General features: G+C 50.4%; 1 long non-coding RNA gene across 1 annotated transcript in view; it reads left to right on the forward strand.

Moving 5' to 3' along the window:
* The window catches only part of LOC133260254 (uncharacterized), a 54360-nt gene that overhangs the window by 3139 nt on the left and 34857 nt on the right, over nucleotides 1–16364 (forward strand). The window lies entirely within an intron of this gene.

The raw sequence follows: 16364 nt of genomic DNA on the forward strand, positions 1-16364 counted from the left end.
GAAGTGTCTTCTTAACCATACACCCGCGGAGAGAGATGGCAAGAGGGAGGGGCTGAGGCAGGATGGCAGGGTGGTCAGGATGGGGCAGGGTGGGAAGAGGGACCCTGTAAGAGTGGCCCAGTCCTCTGGGCAGGGCCGGGGTACCCTGGGCACCATGTGATTATGCGTGGATGTGAGTGTATGTGATTGTCTGGTGAGTGGGCTGTGTGTGCAGAGTTCTGCCGGGGATCTGCTTCTTCTGTGGTCTTCTGTGATGTCCAGGTGACAGGAGAGTGGGACGGATCAACTTGGAGAGGCTTCTGGGGCTTTTTCCTTAGACGCTGAAGGTGAGGCGCTGTGTGTCCTGAGATGTCACAGTTCAGGTGTGATGCCATCCTTGGGAACTACACAGCGCTGGGGCCCAGGGACATGCTGTAGGCCGTGGCTCTTGGTTAGTTTCCTTCTGGGCCTCAGGTCTGGGGAGCAGGGACTGCACCAGCTCTGGCCACACTCAACATAACCTGAAAACTGAGGCCAAGAGGCCAGCTGGTTCCCTTGAGCTTGATGCTTGGTTTCAGCCTACACTCCAGTCGGACTTGTCTGATAGGGTGGGGGTGGGGTGGCCTAATTAGCCTGCTGCACTCAGAAGGCCATGCCCTTGAACCCATGGCAGTTCTGGGTTATATCCAGGCCCGGTATCCATAGGCTTGGTATAGCCAGGCTCATCAACCAAACTTATGCCAGGGGGCTTTCCTAAAGGCTCACCCACCCCTGGGAGGGTGGGTGGGGGTGACTCAGGCTCCCTCTTTCAACCTCTTGCTCTGGGGACTTGCTGCTTGCCCACCTGACACCTGCTGGAGTGGCCGGGTGTGTGTTTCCCGCTTCTGCGTCTAGACATTCTGAGGATACATTGGCCTTTCTCTCTGCTTCCCCTCTCCCCTCCCTCCTGTGGACTTAAAGGATATTCACAACCTGAAAGTTGAGAATTCTGTTTTATTTGGCAGGAAGCCTGGGTGTCTGCATCTCAAGTAACCCTGAGAGAACTCCACCAAGGTGGCGAGGGGTGTGTGCCATGTTATATAGAAATTTGCAACAAAGCGCAGGTAGTCTGAACTTCAAAAGATTATTTTTAATTAAAGAAAAGCAGATATTCCAAGTTAAGGAATTTAGCTCTTTTCTATGTATGTAGTTGTTATTGTTCAGTTGCTAGGTGTGTCTGACTCTGTGACCCCATGGACTGCAGTATGCCAGACTTTCCTGTCCTTCACTGTCTCCCGGAGTTTGCTCAGACTCACGTCCATTGAGTCGCTGATGCCATCCAACCATCTCATCCTTTGTCATCCCCTTCTCCTCCTGCCTTCAATCTTTCCCAGCATCAGGGTCTTTTCCAATGAGTTGGCTCTTCGCATCAGGTGGCCAAAGTACTAGAGCTTCAGCGTCAGTCCTTCCAATGAATATTCAGGGTTGATTTCCTGTAGAATTGACTGGTTTGATCTCCTTTCAGTCCAAGGGACTCTCAAGAGTCTTCTTCAGCGTCGCAGCTTGAAACCATCAGTTCTAGGTGCTCAGCCTTCTTTATGGTCCAGCTCTCACATCTGTGCATGACTACTGGGAAAACCATAGCTTTGACTATACAGACCTTTGTCGGCAAAGTGGATGTCTCTGCTTTTTAATATGGTGTCTGTTTGTCATAGTTTTCCCTGCAAGGAGCAAGCGTCTTTTAATTTCATGGCTGCAGTCACTGTCCACAGTGATTTTGGAGTCCAAGAAAATAAAATCTGCCAGTGTTTTCCATTTCCCCCGCTTCTATTTGCCAGATGGTGACTGGAGCCATGAAATTAAAAGAACTTGCTCCTTAGAAAAAAAGCTATGACAAACCTAGACAGCATATTAATAAGCAGAGACATTGTTTGCTGACAAAGGTACGTCTAGTCAAAGCTCTGGTTTTTCTAGTAGTCATGTATGGATGTGAGAATTGGACCATAAAGAAGTCTGAGCACTGAAGAATTGATGCTTTTGAACTGTGGTGTTGGAGAAGACTCTTGAGAGTCCTTTGGACTGCAAAGAGATCAAACTAGTCAATTCTAAAAGAAATCAGTCCTGAATTTTCATTGGAAGGACTGACGCTGAAGCTGAAGCTCCAGTACTTGGGCCACCTGGTTCGAAGAGCCGACTCATTAGAAAAGACCCTAATCCTGGGAAAGATTGAAGGCAGGAGGAGAAACGGATGACAGAGGATGAGATGGTTGGATGGCATCACAGACTCAGTGGACATGAGTTTGAGCAGGTTCTGTGAGATGGTGAAGGTGAATGAAGCCTGACATGCTGCAGTCCATGGGGTTGCAAAGAGTCAAACACGACTGAGTGATTGAGCAACAAAATTTACCATGAAATGATGGGACTGGATGCCATGATCCTAGTTTTCTAATGTTCAGTTTTAAGCCAGCTTTTTCATTCTCCTTTTTCACCCTCCTCAAGAGGTTCTTTAGTTCTTCTTCACTTTCTACCCTTTGGGTGGTGTTATCTGCATATCTAAGGTTGTTGATATTTCTCCTGGAAGTTTTGATTCCAGCTTGTGATTCATCCAGCCCAGCATTTTGCATGATATAATCTGCATAGGAATTAAATAAGCAGGGTGACAATATGTACCCTGCTTATGTGCCATGATGTACTCTTTTCCCAATTTTGAACCAGTTCATTGTTCCATGTTTGGTTCTGATTGTTGCTTCTTGACCTGCATACACGTTTCTCAGGAGGTAGGTAAGGTGGTCTGGTATTCCCATCTCTTGAAGAATTTCCCACAGTTTGTTGTCATCCACACAATCACAGGCTTTAGCACACTTAGTGAAGCAGAAGTAAATATTTTTCTGTAATTTTCTTGCTTTCTCTATGATCCAGTGGATGTTGGCAATTTGATATCTGGTTCTTCTGCCTTTTCTAAATCCAGCTTGTATATCTGGAATTTCTCAGTTCAGGTACTGCTGAAGCCTAGCTTGAAGGATTTTGAGCATTATCTTGCTAGCGTGTGAAATGAGTGCAATTGTTTCGTAGTTTGAACATTCTTTGGCATTACCCTTCTTTGGGATTGGAATGAAAACTGACCTTTTCCAGTCCTGTGGCCTCTGTTGAGTTTTCCAAATTCGCTGGCATATTAAGTGCAGCACTTCCACAGCATCATCTTTCAGGATTTTAAATAGCTCAGTTGGAATTCCATTACTTCCACTAGCTTTGTTTGTAGTAATGGTTCCTAAGGCCCACTTGACTTCCCACTCCAGTATGTCTGGCTCTAATGAGTGACCACATCATCATGGTTATCTGGGTCATTAAGACCTTTTTTGCCCACCAGAAACTCTTGGAGGGCACAAACAAAACCTTGTGTGCACCAGGACCCAGGAAATGAAGCACTGACCCCCACAAGAGACTGAGCCAGATATGCAGATGATATCAACCTAATGGCAGAAAGTAAGAAGAACTAAAGAGCCTGTTGATGAAGGGGAAAGAGGAGAGTGAGAAAGCTGGCTTAAAACTCAAAATTAAAAAACTAAAATCTTGGTATCTAGTTCCATCACTTCATGGAAAAAGTAGAAGTAATGACAGACTTTATTTTCTTGGGCTCCAAAATCACTGCAGATGGTGACGCCATGACATTTAAAAATGCTTGCTCCTTGGAAGGAAAGCTTTGACAGCACAGCATATTAAATACCTAGACAGCGTATTAAAAAGCAGAGACATCACTTTGCCAACAAAGGGCCATACGGTCAGCTAGTTTTTCCAGTAGTCATCTATGGATGTGAGAGTTGGACCATAAAGAAGGCTTAGCTGAAGAATTGATGCTTTTGAACTTTGATACTGGAGAAGACTCTTGAGAGTCCCTTGGACTGCAAGGAGATCAAACCAGTCAATCCTAAAGGAAATCAACCCTGAAATTTCACTGGAAGGTCTGATGCTGAAGCTGAAGCTCCAATACTTTGGCCACCTATGCCAAGAGCCGACTCATTGGAAAAGACCCTGGTGCTGGGAAAGATTGAGGGCAGGAGAAGGGAACAACAGAGGATGAGATGGTTGGGTGGTATCACTGACTCAATAGACATGAGTTTAAAAGTCTGGGAGTTAGTGAAGGACAGGGAAGCTTGACGTGCTGTAGTTCATGGGGTTGCAAAGAGTCAGATGTGACTTAGCAACTGAACACCACCACCACCACCAACTAGGTACTTGCAAGTATGAGCTCCATATATATTGTACATTACTCTGGCTGAGATGTTGATTAGTCAGAGGTTGATTTTCTGCTGCCTCTTGTTTTGTTTTTGAGAGACTCTGTTTCACATTTCATGTTGAATTTGTCAGGGATAAAATTACTTGTGAGATTATGGGCCTGTGTGCTGCTTGTGAGCTTGATTCTTCCAGGAGTCACCCCAGAGGCCTTGTAGCTCATCTTACGTGTCTCAGAGTCTATCTCTGGCAGTCTAAGACCACCATGGTTGCTCAAATTGCTGAATGAATGGCCAGTTCTTATTTGCAGCCCCAGGGCGAATTAATGAGTGGCTTTGCCTGTGTGACCACTGCATGTTTTGAGGACTCAGTCTTCACCCCCATAAATTTCTCAGTCACCTGGGAAAACCTCAACCGGCAGGGGAAGAGTGTTGTCCCTTTTCTTCAGAGCAAAGCTCTCATGGAATATCTTTACTTTTATCCCAACAAATCCTGTTAAGGCAGATGAATTGAGGAAAAGCATCAGATCAGGCCCAACTACTCAGCATAGACTTTTCAGCCTCCTACAATGGAGCAAACTCGGTTTCTTTCAACAGAGCCCTTTATATTCCTCGGTAAACTCAACAGAGCAGGGCAGGTAATTGCTGTAGCCCACCAAACAAAACTCAGGATCATCAATCAGTACGGGAGGTCTGAGAACCAGGAGAGACTCTGTCCATCTGTCTGGACCTTGAGGAGGCCGATGGGCACAGGGGGCCTCTGCTGACCCCAAGGCTCCAGCTCCTCTTGGAGTTCAGGCAGAGGAGAGGAGTCTGCTCTGGGTCCCTTTGTTGTCACCAAAACTGTTGACTAAAAAATAGTCACAACATGAAAGTAGAGAGTTATTTTATTTGGTGGGAATGTTAGGACTTCAAGTCCAGGGGGCAGTTTCTTAGGGCTACAGTAAAGGGATAAGTAGATGCTATGCTATGCTATGCTATGCTAAGTCACTTCAGTCGTGTCCGACTCTGTGCGACCCCATAGACGGCAGCCCACCAGGCTCCCCCGTCCCTGGGATTCTCCAGGCAAAAACAGTGGAGTGGGTTTCCATTTCCTTCTCCAATGCATGAAAATGAAAAGTGAAAGTGAAGTCGCTCAGTCGTGTCCGACTCTTAGCGACCCCATGGATTGCAGCCTAACAGGCTCCTCCGTCCATGGGATTTTCCAGGCAAGAGTACTGGAGTGGGGTGCCATAAGTAGATGATTACATAGTTAATCCTACTAGGGGATTATTTTCTCGATAGGAGGCCCCTGTAAGTAATGATTACTCAAGAAAGCAGGTTTGCTTAACCAAGCAGGCTTGCTTAACGACAAAACCATGCAACAGAAAGAAGCACAAGACATGCCCCCCAAACAAGGAAATAATGGTGGCATGAGTCTCACGTCCTGCCCTGTAAGGTCAGCACATTAATGACCCCTAGGCCATGCTCTCCGCACACAGAAAAAACTAATTTGTGGACCTAGCTTGACCATGTAGGGACAAGAAAACTGTCCTGCCTAACCAGGAGGAGGAGCTGATGATGGACGCATGTCTGCTCAAGAGAAAGGGGGTCTTCCCATCTCCCCTCCCCCACTGCCATCCCCACCCCATCCATATTTTTCTTTTGATTATAGAACTGTAGCTCAGTAAGTTCTCAGGGTGCTGCTTCTCTCATCCACCCCCTTATAAACCTCACAAGTGTCCTGTTCTAATAAATCACTTTATATCTATTACTTGGCCTCTTGCTGAGTTCTTTTCTGTGCTGAGACATCAAGGACTATGGTGCTGGAGTGCTTTGGAGCCCTGAGTCGGACACGACTGAGCGACTTCACCTTCACTTTTCACTTTCATGCATTGGAGAAGGAAATGGCAACCCACTCCTGTGTTCTTGCCTGGAGAATCCCAGGGACGGGGAGCCTCGTGGGCTGCTGTCTCTGGGGTCGCACAGAGTCGGACACGACTGAAGCGACTTAGCAGCAGCAGCAGCAGCAGCAGCAGAATGACATCAGTTGGTTTCATTATGACCAACACATATAAATTCTTGCTGTGTGGCAGGTATTTGATATTTTTGATTCTATCCGTTTCCGCTTTAGGGCCAAAGCCTCACCCAGTTCATGGCATTTATTTTTCAGATGGTTTATTATTAATAGAACTCTCTATAGGAAGGAGAGTTATTTAGGTAATGAAAGCACTGAGTTGCAAAAAGGAATGGCATGTCAAGTGGAAATGCGCTTGATTTGATTAGATGGGAGAGTGACCCTGCCTTCTTTGAGCGGCCCTGAGCAGTAGGGCAAGCACAGAGCAAGGCAGAGAGTCCTTGCTCCCTGCACGTAAGGGGCACACATTAAAACAAGGCAAAAACCCATTCTTCCTGGAGCAAGAAAGGAAAGAACTTTCTTGTCTCTCATTTCTTGGAACAATCACTTTAGAAAACTGGTCATGGTGAATTCTCTCTTGAGAACTGAGCTAACTTGGGATGGCGTTGAATCCTTTACAAGGTGAATTTGGGGTCACCTAGTGTCAGCGCTTCAGGTCAAGTGCGAGGCCAGGTACGGTGGATCTGAAGAAGCCGTGTGAGCAGAGGACCTGTCTAGTTTTGCTGTCTCTCAGCTTAGCAGACAGCCTGTGGTGTACACTGCACTCTGGTGAATGCTGATTCAACAACACGATCCACACACGGAGGTGTTCTGAGTTTGCAGGAGACTGTGCTTTTAATTCTACTTCCCAACTCAGCTGTTATCACCAGCGTGGTTAGGGCACCAACTTCAGTTCCTGGGGGTCCCGGCCTTCAAATGTGTCCCACCTCTACACTGCCCAGTTCCCTCCCCTACAACCCTGTCCTGGCTGGGCTTGGCAGCCCCTTTCTGGGGGAGGCTGGCCGCTCAGCCTCACTGCAGTCACAGCGGAGTCCCTGGTTCCCCTCCCTTCACCAGAGATCGAGGGATCCTAGGTGAGTGTTGCTGGCTCCCAGTGGGTTTTCATGTCTGCCACCACCCTCCAAGGGAGGGCAGGCTGTGGAGGGGCCAGCAGAGACCAGGCCCTGTGACCCTGAGGGCAGCCCTAGGAATTGGCTCTCCCTGCACGGCACCGGTGTTGCCTCCTCCTCCCTCGGAGGACGCCCCCGCCCCCGCCTGAAGGAGGGGCTAGGAAGGTGGGTGGGGAATCTGCCCAGATCTTCCTGTTTCGGGTGGGCAGGGGTGGCTCCTCCCCCACGGGGTCCCCAGCCCATAGCTCGCTTCCTTGGGGCCAAAGGAGCCGCCCACACGTCTTGGTGGCCCTCCCTCTCCACTGTTGCCCAGGCTGGGCCAGGCCCATGGTGGGGCAACATACGGGGGAAAAGGAAGCTGGAGGGCTGCTCTGGCCATGCCCTCATGCATGCCGGTGCTATGGCTCCACTGAGCACACAGCACGCACACATGAGGCCAGCAACCCTGTGCACAGGACACCAACACCACACACAGAGTACACGTGTCCACACAGCACACACAGCACACAGGCACACACAGGACACAGGCACACACAGCACACACAGGCACACAGGCACACACAGGACACAGGCACACACAGCACACACAGGCACACACAGGCACACAGCACACAGCACACACAGCACACACAGGCACACAGCACACACAGCACACACAGGCACACAGCACACACAGGCACACAGCACACACAGCACACACAGGCACACAGCACACACAGGCACACACAGGCACACAGCACACACAGGCACACAGCACACACAGCACACACAGGCACACAGCACACACAGGCACACACAGGCACACAGCACACACAGGCACACAGCACACACAGGCACATACAGGCACACAGCACACACAGCACACACAGGCACATACAGCACACACACAGCACACACAGGCACACGGCACACACAGGCACACAGCACACATAGGCACAGAGACACACACAGCACACACAGGCACACAGCACACACAGGCACGCACAGGCACACAGCACACACAGGCACAGAGACACACACAGCACACACAGGCACACACAGCACATGCACGCAGCTCCCTGTAGTGCCCTGTATGCTGGGAGGCTCTCTCCATGGGTGACCAGAATCCAGGCCATGGAGAGATGTGATGAAGTCAGCCCCAGACAGAATGGGCGCAGAGGGCTGTGGGCTCTTGTTCCTGTCTGGGCAGCGGGTCCATCAGGATAGACAGACTCGAGTCAGCCAGCTGCCCCAAGGTGGCCACCATGCAGGCCTGAGTCCCAGGGCCCAGCAGAATCGGACATTCCCAGGGTGTGCTGTCCAGTGGGGGGTGAAGGGGTGGGACCTGGGACCTCAGTGTGGGTGGTACCTGGAGGGCAAACAGGGAAGGTTGTGATTATCTGAGGGTCTCAGCACAAGGTGGAGAGAAAGCTCTGGAGTGTAAGCTATGGGCATTGGGAGGCTGGGAGTAGCGGGAACCTCTGGGATGGCAGTGGGCTGGGGGGAGGGTGTCTCAGGTGAGAAGACCAGGGGACAGGATGGGGGTGCCGTGCAAGACCCAAGGGAAGGACTGAGGGACAGCGGGGGATTCCAGCCGGGCCTGAGGGTCTGGCACCGGTGTGGAGTTCCTGTTTTGGTCATGGTGCTGTGGTTATGTTAACAGAAGAAGTTAACATTTGTGGAAGATGAGGGAAATGATTCTAGAAACTATTATTTTTGAAATGTCGTTGTCAATACGAACTGATTTAAAGATGAAAAGTTAAAAACATTTTACATAGCTGAAACAGCCCCAGCTGCCATCTGCTGTCCGGGCAGTGTGCTGTCAGGAGGTGGCTAGGAGGGAGGGGTAGCCCTGTACTCAGAAAGCAAGGCTTATAAACATCCCAGGAGACCAACGCCAGCAGGGGTCAGTGATTGCTCGTAGGTGCACCTTGTGTGGTGTGTCTGTGTGTGGGTAAATGTGTGAATCTCTGAGTGTGTGTATGTGTGCATGAGTTTGTATATGGGCATCTGGAGAGATGTGTGTGTGCTGTGTGTGCGCATGTGTGTTACCAAACTCAGGTCCGGCTGCTTGCTGCTCCAGAATCAATGCCCAACAAGCAGTTGTTAATGGAAAGGAAAGTTGCTCGTGCTCAGAATGCTGGCAAGTTGGATGATGGTGGACTCCACATTCCCCACAAACCACCTCCAAAGATACTGCTCCACCACGAGGTTTTTAAAGGGAAGAAGTGCCGGGGTCCAGCCCCGGCTGATCCAGGGTATTCGAAGGAGAGACGGCATAGGCGACCTATTTATTTAAATATTTATCAAAGATATGAAGAGTAATAGAATGAGGATAGCTCAGTGAGGAAATTCAGTGGAGAAAAGAGGCTGAATAATTCAGCCAGAAGGTAAGAGAAAGAACGACATGGTGAGACCAAGTTTCGGTGAACAAGGCCCGCACTTTATTTTCCAAAGTAGTTTTTATACCTTAAGTTATGCATAGAGGATAATGGGGGAAGGGGTAGTCATGCAGCAAGCCAGGCTTTCTTCCTGCAAACTTATCATATGCAAAAGCTTAGGTGATTTGCATCATCTTCTGGCCCGGAGGCCTGTTAACATTTTAAGACCCTTTCTTCAGAAAACTTATTTTTCTCTAAAGGTGACTGGTCAGGAGCCACCCTCCAAAAGCATTAGATAAAGTTGCATTCCTACAGAGCAAAGGTGTGGTGGGCTATAACAAGAAAAAGAATTAACTCAAGGGTCCCAGGTTACAAACATTGAAGCTACTACTTACACCAATTATATCAATCAATACACTGCCAGGGACACAGCAGGTAAGGGATATGGAAACTTAGCAGCAAACATTGGCCCAACAAGTGAAAATCCCTTCACCAATACAATTTCTAATCAATCTTTTAACTACTCAAAAGAATCTGTGTTTACACAGTTTAGAACATCTCGTGCCTCTCACAGTTGGGAGGCTCTGAACAATCACATGTGGCCAGAAAAACCTATTCAGGCAGGCTAGAGGATTTCCAAAGGAGTTTGTAGGTTAAACACTGTCACACCCAGGAATTATTAACTGGAGCTGTAAGCTAACTCTTTTTTCAGAGAGAGGTAGTGGGGGACAGCCCCCCGTAAAGTCAGAGGTGTAGGTGAAAGCACAAAGCAGAAAGTAGGCAGACTCTGGTTTTGGGGGTATATGCTCGAGAATTTCCAGGGGGACTCCTGAAGCTCGATCCCGCCTTTGCGTATGCCAAGCCTCCTTCCTCGTGACCTTTGTCATGGGCGGAGTTCCTCACGCTGGCTCCTGGCAGTGATAGAATTCCAGTTGAGCTATTCCAGATCCTGAAAGATGATGCTGTGGAAAGTGCTGCACTCAATATGCAATATGCACTCAATATGCAATATGCCGGCTCCCGGCAAAGAAGGGAGGTAATCTCAGTGAATCCTCGCGCTGGGGGTCAGGTTGTGGCTATCCCCCGCTGCTGTAGACCTGTCCACTTCTTGTCGTCTCTCTTTAGATGTCATCTTGTTCAGTTTGTCCCAGAGATTACTGATGGGAAGCCAGGGAAGAGATCTGGTCATCAGTTACTTTCTTCATTTTACTGATACTGAAGGAGGAAACAGACAGAACAGGCTCCATCTTGAAAGCAGGACTCCATCGTGAGCTGGACTGTGGACTTTGAGCCCTATGCCCAGTTTCTACGGAAACAACATACCAACTGGAAAACCAGGCCCCCTGGATGGAAGAGCCCCAGGGCGCGTACCTAGATTCTCTGTTGCCTAAAAGAATACTCTAATTATCTGTGTAACTGAATAGAATCATAAATTCTATTATGCTTATTGGGATATTGATAATTGTCCACTGTTAACTACCTAGGCTTAAGGCATATGAATCACAGATTAACTTTGATTGTATCTCTCTTTTCCTTTGTTCAGACTAGTTTCAGGAAATTCGGGGAGGTGGGTTTGGGCACATACACTTAGGGTATATAAGGTTTTCAGAAAAACTGGTCAGGGTCCTTGGCTAAGAGGAGACTCTGCCTTGGGCCCACCGGTGTAATAAACTGCCCTCCACTATCTGCATTGTCCTTCTGAGTGAGTTTGTTTCCCAGAACGCGTGGCTACAACAATACTTTTGATTACAGAAAGAATCAGTAGGTTAGACAAGGTGCTGTGTGATCAATAAATCTGAAAGATAGTCTCATACCAGAGATGAGTAGAGGGGGTTTAAGGTTAATGACAAGACCAAAGGGACTTCCTGCAGAGAACACCTTCCTGTCAAAGCTGCTTACAGGTGTGTGCGTGTGTGTCTGTGTGTGTGTATAGGGGAAGAAGTGCTTAAAAGCCCGTTTCCAAGGCAGGGCTCAGAGGAAGGCTCAATCCCTCCTGCTCTGGTGGGCAGAGCTTGGCACTGGAGACCTGGGTCCTCAGGTGACAGGTGCCTCTACCTCCCTGGGTGGCCAACAGCTGGTGCCTGGACTCCCCCACCCTCCTGTTAAGTATTCAGTGTCCAGAGAGGAGGTGACTCCCAGAGGCTTCCTGAGGAGGGGTCTTAGGACCTCCTTCTGTTTATGATTTACTCAATCATGCCCAATTCTACCCCTTTGGACCAGATCTGGGTGCACCAGGAGCAGGGAGGTGAAATTCGGTGCCTGAGCTTGTCACACCCTGAAAAACAACAGGTAGATATGCTGGGGGGGTGGTCCTGGGGGGCACCCATCACTGCCTGTCCTCTGTGTGCCTGAGACCTCTCAGACTAGTGGCCTACCTCCTATTGATGGTCCTAGAAACACACACCATAGGAGCCTAATCTGGAAAAACTAGATGCCACATCTGTTGTCATGGTGATCTACAAAGGACACCTCTGTATGTAACTTGCCCAACCTTCATGCATGGGGGGTAGTGCTCTGACCTGGGAAGCACACGGCTGGTTTCTACTGGTGTGTCTCATTCCGTGTAGAAGAACAATTTTGTATCTGGCGGTTGATCAGACAGAACCCAGGTCCTCTAAGAAAGATAACTGACAACACAGAAATATAACAGAGAAAACCACTCACTGTGGTACAGGGTCTATGATGGACATTCTTAGTCTTGAAATTACAGACCTACAGAAACTGCTAGACAGTGTCTCAGGAGGCTCTGAGAGCTCCAGTTCTTTAAGTCTCAGTGCACAAAGAATTCAGCGAGAGGCAAAGTGACCGAGAAGTGAGCTATCAGAATAGGATGCTTGTCACACTTTCAATCAGGCAGCGAGCATTGCACTGCCCTGAACATTTATGGGTTGTGTAAGGCTATGGTTTTTCCAGTGGTCATGTATGAATGTGAGAGTTGGACTGTGAAGAAAGCTGAGCGCCGAAGAATTGATGCCTTTGAACTGTGGTGTTGGAGAAGACTCTTGAGAGTCCCTTGGACTGCAAGGAGATCCAACCAGTCCATTCTGAAGGAGATCAGCCCTGGGATTTCTTTGGAAGGAATGATGCTAAAGCTGAAACTCCAGTACTTTGGCCACCTCATGCAAAGAGTTGACTCACTGGAAAAGACTCTGATGCGGGGAGGGATTGGGGGCAGGAGGAGAAGAGGACAACAGAGGATGAGATGGCTGGATGGCATCACTGACTCAATGGACGTGAGTCTGAGTGAACTCCGGGAGTTGGTGATGGACAGGGAGGCCTGGCGTGCTGCGATTCATGGGGTTGCAAAGAGTCAGACACGACTGAGCGACTGAACTGAACTGAACTGAAGGAAAGAGGGGAGGGGGGAAGACCACCTCTTCCTGCTTCCTCAAGTCTTCCATCATCCACTCCTCCCACATGTCAGGCAGGGGAGTTTTTGACTCAAATTGTGCACCCGGAACTGTTGAGTCACTATGGAAAAATTATTTCCAGTCTCAGTACAATGAGGGTCTTTCATTTTGAACTGCCACCTTTCCCTAAACTACTGTTTTCGTGGGCACAGAAATCGGGTGCTAGGGGCCATTAGCCCGTTGCCATCACTGGGCAGGATGCAGGCCTTACTTTCCCACTGCTGTGAATGTCCTTGAGGCGTGGCTTGTGCCTCCATTGCAGGCTTCCATTGCTGAGCAAGCAGGTGGATTTGTTGTCGGCAAGCCTGTTTGATTTGATGGTAAGGGCCTTGCTCTGCTTTATGAGCCAAGCAGGCCCGCATTATTCCAGGATTTCCCCATTGCTTTTTTCTTTTTTTAAATCACTCGTGTATCTGGCTGCATCAGGTCTTAGTACAGCACACGGGATCTTTAATCTTCATTGCAGCACATGGGGTCTTTAGGTGCACTTTGTGAACTCAAGATTGCAGCATGTGGGATCGAGCTCCCTGAACAAGGATGGCACCCAGACCCCCTGCATTGGGAACACGGAGTCGCAGCCACTGGATCACCAGGGAAGTCCCTCCCACTTCTGTCTCGAGGGATCATTAACTTACTGTTGTCTCCCAAAGCCCCTAAGTTTCCTTCTCTATTTATGATCCCCTGGTGGGATTTCCGAGCTAACGATTTGATTATCTGACTTTACCTATCACTACACTCTTTTCAATCACTGAAAAAAATCTCTTGATAATTTGAAAAAACTGCTCGCCCCTTTTGAAAACTGTTTTAAGAAGTCACCTTTGGGTTTGGAAGCATGTGTCAGTCTGCTTTCTGTCCTAAATCGAGGGCAAATGGCCAATTCAGGTTTTAATTCCCACAAATGGTATCAAAGCTGTTTACCAACGTTTTCATTACGTATGGCAAAAATGCTGACCAAGATTTCCCCTGCAGCATCAATTTTCGAAGAGTCACAAATATGGGGCACTGTATTCCCATACGGAGAAGGCAATGGCATCCCACTCCAGTACTCTTGCCTGGAGAATGCCATGGATGGAGGAGCCTGGTGGGCTGCAGTCCATGGGGTCGCTAAGAGTCGGACACAACTGTGCGACTTCACTTTCACTTCTCACTTTCATGCATTGGAGAAGGAAATGGCAACCCACTCCAGTGTTCTTGCCTGGAGAATCCCAGGGACGGGGGAGCCTGGTGGGCTGCCGTGTATGGGGTCGCACAGAGTTGGACGCGACTGAAGCGACTTAGCAGCAGCAGCAGCAGTGTTCCCATAAAGCAAAGTGCCCGGCCAACAGGGTGCCGGTGACCGGAAGGACCCTGGGCCTCACCCTGAGCGCCTGCAGAAGTCTCTGGTGCCTTAGGTGTGACTGACTCGGGGGCTGGTGCTCTCAGCGGCCCCGCGTTCTCATGAGGTGCAGCTCTGGAGGGGATGGGGCGGGGTCCTCCGAGGCCCAGCTGTCTCACAGGTGTGTCTCTCAGCAAGGGCTGCTGCTGGGGTTCTGGGGACCCACTACTTGGCCCGTGGGAGATTTTTGGAAACATCTTTCTTAAAAGTGTCAGGGGCTGACCGGAAGCTCCCTGTGGAGAAGGCGTTTCCTGCTTGGGATGTCCTCCAGACTCAGCTGCCTCTGCTCAGGGCTCGCAGGAGCCCAGCAAGATCTCCACAGCCCAGGCACTTCCTCCACAGGTGGGACTGTCCACATTATCACACCGCTCTCTGAAGCCCCTCTTCCAACACCCTTACACTGGAGGGCCCTGGGAACCCCAGCACTGGGGTGTCCGGGGAGGCCACAGGGGACAGCAGGGTGAGGTCAGGGGAGGGAGACTGGCCCACCAGGCTGGGCGCTGGGGCAGGCTTGCGGAGGCCAGCACGTATGGGGACCCCACATTGAGAGAAGCAGCTCCTACTCCACCATCCCACCCCTGGACATCCCCCCCCACAATCCTGCTGCCCTGTGTGGTGTCCCGGCCCCTCAAGCTTGGGGTCCAGTTGGGGCTGGGGAGACGCTGGAAGGCCAGGTGCTGAGGGAGACACTTCTGGACTTCCAGGCCTCCGAGACCCTGCTCTTCCCTGCTCCCGGCCCCTCCCAGTGTGGGAAGGCTCCCTCCTCTGCCCCACAGGTCTGCGAGGGCCGCTTGTGTTCACAGGTTGTGGTTGAGTCTCCCTTCTTCTCAGCTGAGGGGGTGAAGAAGGCAGAGAAGTTTGGTCCGCTCCCACTCTGCTGCGGAAGAGGAAATGCTTCAGGTGGAGGAGTGGGTACCCCTGACTGCTGTGAGAGCTGACCCCTGCTGGACTGAATGTCGTTTGTATCTGTTCAGTCCAGTCAGAAGTGGTGGGGGTCCCTGTCGCCTGCTTGAAGGGAGGATCTGTTTCAATCCTGGGCAAGTTGAGCTCCTAGGGCCACAGGCATAGATGCGGACGACAGGATGATGTGGAAGGCGTTTATTTTTGCTGAGGTGGACCACAGGCCGCCTGGGGCTGCGCTGGCCAGTGGAGTGGGCAGCGGGTGGTCCCAGGACCGGGCCCTGTGGTGGGCACACATCCCAGGACAGCCTTTGAGTGCGTGTGTGTGTGTGTGTGGGTGCGTGAGGGCATGCTGGGTTGGCGCTGTGCTGGTGAATGACGCCCCTTCCCTTCTGAGTCTGAGCCCCGGGGCTCCTCACAGGGCCAGAGGAGGGTGGGGCCCAGACTGGGAAGGGGCCCTCTGGTCAAGGCTCAGGGGCTGGGCTTTACTCGGACCACCCGTTACACAGGTCCTTTTCACAGCAGGTCACTTTTCACTCTTCAGATTGAGGTTTAGATGTGGCTATCAATCTCTTAATGAACTCTGTAGGTGTCTGGCAGGAAGAGACACAGCCCCTGATATCCAATTCAATCGTGTCTGTGGGCATAAAATGAGGCGTCTGCGGTGGCGTCCCCTCTGACCCTCCTGGGGTTGACCGTCCTAACTCTCTCCCCTGATGCGCTGGGCCCCCTGTTTCCCTGCTGAAATTCCCATCCCAAGCACCACCTCCCCCCGACACAGGTGGCTGCTGGAGCTAGCCCGTCTCTGTACTGATAGGGACGTGGAGGAAGGCTGGTGCAGGGCAGGGCTCTGGCCCAGGGGACACTGCCATTGGCCCCTTGCTTCTCTGAGAAACCCCCTCCGTCAATCCTCCCACTCCGGATGCCAGGGACTCACCGTTTTCTATGGTCTTGGTCAGGTTGCCCGTGTAGCAGACAGTGGAATTTGAGCTGCATTTGCTTGTTGGGCAATGGTTGAGATTGCTAAATTTGCCGAGGTTGCCACAGGATCAGCAACACAGGCTCTGAGCTGGGGTCAGGCAGGGACACGGGCCCAAAGCCAGCTGCAGACCCCCACATAGCAGGA

Source organism: Bos javanicus, chromosome 14, assembly GCF_032452875.1.
Source record: "Bos javanicus breed banteng chromosome 14, ARS-OSU_banteng_1.0, whole genome shotgun sequence".
NCBI lineage: Eukaryota > Metazoa > Chordata > Mammalia > Artiodactyla > Bovidae > Bos > Bos javanicus.